This window comes from Rattus rattus, chromosome 2 (genome assembly GCF_011064425.1).
Source record: "Rattus rattus isolate New Zealand chromosome 2, Rrattus_CSIRO_v1, whole genome shotgun sequence".
NCBI lineage: Eukaryota > Metazoa > Chordata > Mammalia > Rodentia > Muridae > Rattus > Rattus rattus.
In genome coordinates, this window is record NC_046155.1 from 152,103,436 (window position 1) to 152,110,100 (window position 6,665).

Genomic DNA, 6,665 nt, shown 5'->3' on the forward strand with positions numbered 1-6,665 from the left:
TTTATGTGTATGGCTCTTACAATTGAATAACATTACATATATTCTCATTTATTATGTAGGTTTTCTCTTGTTTTCCATTTGGAAGTTTTCCATTGGGTTCTGGTAGTGAACCTGTAGCTTCAAGTGTGTTTGTGTTTTCTGTGTGCTCAGTCTTAGAATCTTCAATGGGATCCTTTGTATTTGTTAGAGAGTTTTAATCCTGGTATTTCCTCTCCAAGTCCACATTTCTATGCATTTATATTATATGTTATTTCACATATTATATGAGAATATTTACCATTTTAATTACAGGTATTTAAATGTTTCCCTTATGATGTTTCCATATTATCTTCTATATATTGAATACTTTTGACCTTTCATGGGCCTTCACTTTATCATTTTGTTAATAGAAATAGAATGAAAATATAATATTACAAATAAAATGTATAATTACAACACATAAAGGTGAGAGATGAACAATTGGAACCAGTTTTTCATTTCTCAAGAATAGAAATCAAGGTGTTTTATTTAATATTTATCTTTGCCAATGGGATAAAGCCTATTATGTGTTACTCGTGTGATGACAAATGTGTGTGGTCCACTCCCTTAGGACCATTTCTTACTGATAACAAATAGAGACAATGTGTCTTTTCCTTGCCCAGGCTCCCAAGACAAGCTTATAGTGCTTATCATTGGTTGTCACCTGGTTGTAAGAAGTTTAAAGGCATTTAGGCCCAACTAATATTGAAGGAGAGCCATAGGGTTGGTTTAGGGAGAGAAAAAAAGAGGCTACTTGCCAGACCAAATGATGAGAGACATCTCACAAAGCACATTACTCAAAGGATTGACATGCATTTGCCAACAATTCTATGTACAGGAAGCCTCAGACCTCTCAATCATTTGATAAGGCTTCTTCAAGTCACAGACTTTGGCCTGGAAGGTACTAGTCTAGGACAGAGATACAGCCTTAGTATTGGCAGATGACTTTGGAGCCTCTTCCCTTTGTCACAGACCAGATTATCACTTCCATCAATAAGAATGTGGGAAAGGTAAGACTTTCTTCCAAGAGCTTATTCTCCTCAACATTGTTAATTGCTTTTCTTTTTTTAATTTTATTTTTCTTAGATATGTTAAGTATTTACATTTCAAATGTTATCCCTTTGCCCTCTCTCCAATAGCCCCTCTCGCTCTTCTAAGAGGTTGCTCCCAACCACCCACCCACTCTCACCTCCACACCCTGGCATTCCCCTACATTGGGGAAATGAGCCTACATAGGATCAAGGGCTTTTCCTCCTATTTATACCAGACAATGCCATCCTCAGCTACATACATGGCTGGAGTCATGGGCCCCTCCATGTGTACTCATTGGTTGGTGTTTAGTCCCTGGAGCTCTGGTTGGTTGGTATTGTTGTTCTTATGGGGTTGTGTAATGCCCACCTCATCCAGTAAGGAAGACACAACACCGTTGGATTCTTCTCAACAGCCTTTATTGTAGGAACACCTCATTGTTGATATGGGGAAACCCGAGGCACAAAGGCACCAGCCTTATATACAAAACAGGCTATGGCTATATACTTGTCCTCTAGGGATTGGTGGAGCATGAAATACCTCATTAGCATGAATATCACTCCAGCCTGAAGCTGCCAGAGAAATGCCAAGGACATGCGCTTTGTGGGTGTTAACCACAAACGACCACCAGATGTCAGCGCCATCTTTTATCTATATGTGTCACTCCCTACAGGGTTGCAAGCCCATTCAGCTCCTTGAATCCTTTGATCCTCCATTGTGGATCCTGTTCTCAGTTCAATGGTTGGCTGCTAGCATTCACCTCTGTATTTGACATGCTCTGACAGAGCCTCTCAGGAAACAGCTATATCAGACTCCTGTCAGCACTTCTTGGCATCAGCAATATTGTCTGGGTTTGGTGGCTATATGTATATGGGCTGGATTCCCAGGTGGGACAGACTCTGAATGGCCACTCCTTCAATCTCTGTTCCAAACTCTGTCTCTGTATTTCCTCCTGTGAGTATTTTTGTTCGCCCATCTAAGAAGGACTGAAGCATCTGTACTTTGGTTGTCCTTCTTGAGCATCATGTGGTTTCTAGATTGTGAGATGCACATCAGGTGCTCATATCTTCATTTTTCTTTTCAGGACCACTAATGGAGGGCTCTTAAGTGTGGGTCCAATTGGCCTAACCTGGTGGACTGACATCACAGAAGAGATCAGAAGTGACCACATTCTAACAACATCTTGTGACACCATAAAACTTAACCTGAATTTTTTTATCGTCATCATTACCCTGGTTGGGATGGCAGGAAATGCAATAGTGCTATGGCTTCCCAGCTTCCACATGCACAAGAATACCTTCTCAACCTGGCTGGAGCTGACTTTCTCTTCCTCTGCTTTCAGAATGTGTGTTCTCTGCAAGTTATCATCAACATGTTTCACTCTATCTTTATACCAAGCTTTTTCAACTTTTCTTACCTTGCAGGTCTAAGCATGCTCAGTGCCATTAGCACTGAGCGTTGCCTGTCTGCCCTGTGGCCGATATGGTACTGCTGCGGAAGAACAAGAAACACATCTGCTGTCACGTGGGTCCTGCTATTGGCCTTGTCCCTGGTGTTGAGTATCCTACAAGGGGAGGCATGTATGGCTGTCTTTAAAGGTTTTGGTCATGGTTGGTGTAAGAAAATGGATTCAATTATTTTTGCTTGGTTAACTGTTCTATTTGTGGTTCTCTTGGGGTCCAGCCTGGCTTTGCTGCTAAGAGTTGTCTGTGGCTCACACAGGATTCCTGTAACCAGGCTATGTGTGGCCATTGCTCTCACAGTGTTAGTCTACCTATTCTTTGGTTTATCCTATGAGGTCAACTAGTTTCTCTTACTTTGGGTAGATATTTATGGCATTTCACCTTGCAATGTTTATGAAATAACAGTGTTCCTATCCTGTGTTAACTCCTGTGCAAACCCCATTATTTACTTCCTTGTTGGCTCCATTAGATACTACAGAGTCCAGAGACAGAATCTGAAGCTGCTTCTGCAAAGAGCCTTGCAGGACACTCCTGATGAGGGAAAAGGTGGAGAAGGGGGTCCTTGTGGAAATCCAGAAGATCAGGAAATAGTCTAGTTTAGCAGCTATGAGCAGCTTAGATCAGACAAAAGCGCCTTTGAGATACAACCTTGCCTTTATCAGTGTAATTTATTTTCATAACCTTCTTCAGTTATTCATATAACCTTAAATCAGTTGAGTAAATAATCAGTCTTTTGAAACTTGAGTGATACAGGGCTTGCTAAACAAATACTGACTTCAATGTCCCTGGATTGTTGTACTCAGAAATTCACCAACTCCTTGCAATGTTAACCTTATATTAACTCTAGGACCCATGGCTGCTCTCACTGTTGACAAATTCCTTCTTTTTTTTTTTTTTTTTGTTTTGTTTTGTTTTGTTTTGTTTTCTTTTTTCCTGGATTTTTTTTTTTTTTTAACTTGAATATTTCTTATATACATTTTGAGTGTTATTCCTTTTCCGGTTTCCGGGCAACATCCCCTCCCCCCCCCTTCCTTATGGGGTGTTCCTCCCCACCCTCCCCTATTGCCGCCCTCCCCCAACTGTCTAGTTCACTGGGGGTTCAGTCTTAGCAGGACCCAGGGCTTCCTCTTCCACTGGTGCTCTTACTAGGATATTCATTGCTACCTATGAGGTCAGAGTCCAGGGTCAGTCCATGTATAGTCTTTAGGTAGTGGCTTAGTCCCTGGAAGCTCTGGTTGCTTGGCATTGTTGTACATATGGGGTCTCGAGCCCCTTCAAGCTCTTCCAGTTCTTTCTCTGATTCCTTCAACGGGGTCCTATTCTCAGTTCGGTAGTTTGCTGCTGGCATTCGCCTCTGTATTTGCTGTATTCTGGCTGTGTCTCTCAGGAGCGATCTACACTTCTGCACTTCTTTGCTTCATCCATCTTATCTAATTGGGTGGCTGTATATATATGGGCCACATGTGGGGCAGGCTCTGAATGGGTGTCCCTTCAGTCTCTGTTTTAATCTTTGCCTCTCTATTCCCTGCCAAGGGTATTCTTGTTCCCTTTTAAAGAAGGAGTGAAGCATTCACATTTTGATCATCCGTCTTGAGTTTCATTTGTTCTAGGCATCTAGGGTAATTCAGGCATTTGGGCTAATAGCCACTTATCAATGAGTGCATACCATGTATGTCTTTCTGTGATTGGGTTAGCTCACTCAGGATGATAGGTAGGAAGTAAAGGATGATTTGTATTTCTTTGTCATTACACCTAACACTTATTGAATGAATGTTGTATTTTGCACCAATTTTTATTTTCACAATGATGATCTTCCTATTCTTTGGATTGTCCTATGGGAATGATTGATTCTTCTTAGAGGGGATTATGAATGTTTATAGCATTTCACCTTCCAATGTTTATTAGATGACAGTTTTCTTATCCTGTATTAACAGCTGCATCATCATATTAGAAGAGCTAAATAGGATATATGATGTTCTTGGTCTCCTTTAATTTCTGTTGGCTTTGGAATGCTTCTGCAACTTAATATATAATTCCTGAAAAAAATCATCTGGACAATATTCTAGTTTCTTTTTCCAGTGGATTGATAAAACACTTTGACAAATTTTTGAGAAGAATGGGTTTTTCTGGCTTACACTTACTTCTAGGTCTAAGTCCATCACTGAGGAAGTCGTATCCAGAACTCAAGCAGGACATGGAGCAGTAACTACAGAGAACACTACTCACTGCCTCACTTTCTGGATTGACCACTGTTCATGTTTAGCTAGTTTTATTTTACAGCTCAAGACCTTCTGGTGAAGAATCATACCAGTCACAGTGGACTTGGCCATAACCCAATCTGATCAAGATAATTCCCACATGGAGGCTTCTCTTCTCAGCCCATTCCAATCTGACAACTGAAGGTATCCAGGACAGTCCATCCCTTGCCAAGTCGACACAGAAGCATATCACTGTTAAACCATACTCTTGTCCTCTAAAACCTAGTAGCATCATGCTATAAAAATAATTCAATTCTCCTTCCACCTCTCCTGCCACCTTCATCACTCTAGCATCTCCTAACTCATACAAGTAAGATTTCGTTCCCCAACCCATCTTCCCTGCTCGATGAGCCCTCTGGGCCAAGCCAAGTTTCTCTAAATAGGCTTTATCCCAAGAGGACCTCCATTCTTCTACCACCTCTCACCCTAGTTACATCAAACCTGAGACTCCTGAACCATACATGTAAGCTTCCCTTCCCCCTCCCATCTTCCCTACTAGATGAGCCCACTGGGCCAAGCCAACCTATTCTGAGCAAGCTGATATCCCAGGGTGACCCTCCATTCTTCCACTACTTCTCCTCAACCTTTGTCACACCTGTGACTCCTGAACCATACATGTAAGCTTCTTTTCCCTGACTCATCTTCCCTGCTCTCCGACCCTCTAGGCCAAGCCAAGCTGTCCTGAGCATCCTGCTAGCCTGTTAGGATCCCCATTCTCCTGCTGCCTCTCAGCCCACCTTCGACTGACCAGCAGCTCCTGAACCATAAAGAACTACAGGTCTAGAACCATACAGCACAAAAATACTGATCAGAGGCCTGCCACATTAAGGTTCACTCCCCTCCTAATACCAACTACATCAAGAACATGCAGGGAACAAAATTATCCAGATGGCTAAAGGCCCTCAAAAGAAAACAATCAACAAAAGCTAGGCTAAAATGAAACCTCCAGAACACAGCTACCTGAATCAAACCCTTAAAGAAATACAGGAAAATACAATTAAACATATAAAGGTCTTTAAAGAGGAATACTGGAGGACCCAACTGTACCACTCCTAGGGATATACCCAAAAGATGCTCCAACAAAGACACATGTTCTACTATGTTCATAGCAGCCTTATTTATAATGACCAGAAGCTGGAAAGAACTCAGATGTCCTTCAACAGAGGAATGGGTACAGAAAATGTGGTACATTTACACAATGTATCTATTAAAATCAATGGCTTCATGAAATTCTTAGGCAAATGGATGGAACTAAAAAATACCATCATGAGTGAGGAAACCCAGTCACAAAATAACACGCATGGTATGCATGATATTAGCCTAAAAGCTCGGGAATACCCAAGATACAATTTACAGACCACATGAACCTCAAGAAGCAGGAAGAGCTAAGTGTGGATGTTTCAGTTATTCTTAGAAGGGGGAATAAAAATATTCACAGGAGGAAATACAGAGACAAAATGTGAAGTAGAGACCGAAAGAAAGGCCACCCAGAGACCGCCCCACCTAGGGATCCATCCCACATACAGTCACCAAATGCAGACACTATTGTGAATGCCAAGAAGTACATGCTGATATAGCTGTAACCTGAGAGGCTCAGCAAAAGCCTGAAAAATACAGAGGTGGGTGTTTGGATGCTTGAAGCAAACCATTGGACTGAGAACGGAGTCCCCAATGGAGGAGTTATAGAAAGGACTAAAGGAGATTAATGGGTTTGCTACCCCATTAGGAAGAATAACAATCAACCAACCAGACACCTCAGAGCTCCAGGAACCAACAAAAGAGTACACATGGAGCAACCCATGGCTTCAGCCACATATGTAGCAGAGGATGGCCTTAACGGGTTTCAATGGGAGGAGAGACCCTTCGTTCAACTGGAGGTCAGCATGTAGAAGAATGC

General features: G+C 41.9%; 1 pseudogene; it reads left to right on the forward strand.

Moving 5' to 3' along the window:
- The first annotated feature begins 1,017 nt into the window (after positions 1–1,017).
- On the forward strand, positions 1,018–3,106 carry LOC116893312 (annotated as a pseudogene).
- The last annotated feature ends 3,559 nt before the right edge of the window (positions 3,107–6,665 follow it).